Genomic DNA, 2,208 nt, shown 5'->3' with positions numbered 1-2,208 from the left:
CATCTTATGTTGTTGAGTTGTCTCCAACCTATACAGACTTCATAGACACATATCTCTCAGATTGCCCCCTTCGCTTCTGCAATCTCTCTGGTAGTGGTTCCATAGAATTTTCTTGGTAAAAGTACAGAAGTGGTTTACCACTGCCTTCTTAGGAGCAGTCAACTTGAGTCTCCACCCTCGACTACTCCCAAGCCAGCGCTGCCCAGAACAGGTGAATTTTGACTTGTGCCAGATTGCCTTTCACTCGCTAGCCACTGCCCAAGCTAGGATTGGCATGGATATACATCTGCTTGACTCTCCCTCCCAAAGCCAAGACTGGAAGAGTACTGGAAACTCTCCAGGTGCAATCCTGAGAGGGAATTAACAAAGTGGTCTCACATGAATTAAACTCAGCCCTTGCAACAATCCTGCGAGGTAGGAGGACATGGCTGGTATTATTATCCCCATTTTATAGATGTGGAAACTGAGGTAGATTTGTACACTACTTGAGGGCAGGGAAGGTGTATTTACTCTATTGAACACTTTCAAGCACCCAATAGAGTGCTCTGCACACAATAAACAGAAAACATGCAATCAAAACTATTGACTAATTGATTCCAGGGAGTAGAAGAGTACGTTAGCAGCCACCATCCTCATTTGCCTCAATTAGCTGTTTCTTAAATATTTCACTCACAAAAGAACTTTTGATGCCTTCTCTACTTATGAGAGTGGAGTTCATTCTCAATCATCAGTCATATTTATTGAATGCTTACCGTGTACAGATCACTGAACTGAGTTCTTGGGAGACTACAGTACAGCAGAGTTGTAGTTACGTTCCCTACTTGGATGTCCTGCTGACAGCTAAAACTTAATATATCCAAAATAGATCTCCTTATTGTTCCACCCAAGCCCTGACCTCCCCGTGATTTTCCCATCATTGTAGAAAGCACCACTTCCCTCCGTGTCTCCCAAACCCATAGTCTTGGCATTATCCTCAACTCATCTCTCCCATTCAACCCACATATTCAGTCTGTCATCAAATCTGACAACATCACTAAAATTTGCCTTTTCCTGTACATTCACTCATTCATTCAATCATATTTATTGAGCACTTACTGTGTGCAGACCACTGTACTAAGCCCTTGGAATGTACAATTTGGCAACAGATAGAGAAAATCCCTGCCCAACTATGGGCTCACAATCTAAAAGACAATAGAACAAAACAAGTAGACAGGCATCAATACCATCAAAATAGATGAATGGAATCATAGATATATACACATGAATAAAATAAACATACAATTTATAAAAAATAAATAATAAATTACATTATATGAATAATGCATGATAAATAACAATGAATTTAATAAACATGATAAATAACTACATAAATGGTAATTAATATAATAATAAATAATAAATAAATAAATTAACTGTATATCCAAACTGCTACCATGTCAATCCAAGTACTCATTCTCTCTTGCCTTGATTACTGCATCAGCTTCCTTGCTGACTTCCCTGCCTCCTGTTTCTCCCCACTTCAGTTCATGCTTCACTCTGTTGCCTAGATCTTTTCTCTACAAAACCATTCAGTCCATATGTCCCCATTGCTCAAGAATCTCCAGTGGTTGCCCATCCACCTCCGCATAAAAAAGAAACTCCTTACCATTGACTTCAGAGCATTTAGTCACCTGGCCCCCTCCTACCTCGACTTTCTCTTTTCCTACTATGACTCCATTCACTTCACTCCTCTAATGCCAATCTCTTCACTGTACCTCGATCATATCTATCTCACCTCTGAGCCCTAGCCCACGTCCTGCTTCTGGCCTGGACCTCTCTGCCTCTTCATATCCAAAATATGATCACTCTCCCCACCTTCAAAGCCTTCTTAAAGGCACATCTCCTCCAAGAGGCCTCCCCTGACTATATTCTCATTTCCTCTTCTGCATCTCCCTTGCATTTGGATTTGTACCTTTTTTTCACCCCTACAGCACTTATGTATGTATTTATAAAGAATCAATTAATTTATTGATTTATATCAATGTTTGTCTCCCCTTCTAGACTGTAAGCTTGTTGTGGTCAGGGAGCTTGACTACTAAATTTGTTATATTGTACTCTCCTAAGTGCTTAGTACAGTGCTCTGTACCCAGTTAAGTGCTCAGTAAATACCACTGATTGAGTGATTCTCCGCAGACATGCTGGAAGGTGCTGCAGTAGGTGCAAAAATAC

The 2,208-nt window shown here is 40.5% G+C and overlaps 1 non-coding gene across 1 annotated transcript; it reads right to left on the bottom strand.

Moving 5' to 3' along the window:
- Positions 1–221: 221 nt before the first annotated feature.
- On the bottom strand, positions 222–359 carry LOC114811926. Its single transcript, XR_003759621.1, has one exon. It is a non-coding gene; the product is annotated as a small nucleolar RNA SNORA7 (small nucleolar RNA).
- Positions 360–2,208: the final 1,849 nt, after the last annotated feature.

The sequence above is a fragment of the Ornithorhynchus anatinus genome, chromosome 4, assembly GCF_004115215.2.
Source record: "Ornithorhynchus anatinus isolate Pmale09 chromosome 4, mOrnAna1.pri.v4, whole genome shotgun sequence".
Classification (NCBI taxonomy): Eukaryota; Metazoa; Chordata; class Mammalia; order Monotremata; family Ornithorhynchidae; genus Ornithorhynchus; species Ornithorhynchus anatinus.
This window is presented reverse-complemented; position numbering and strand designations above follow the sequence as displayed.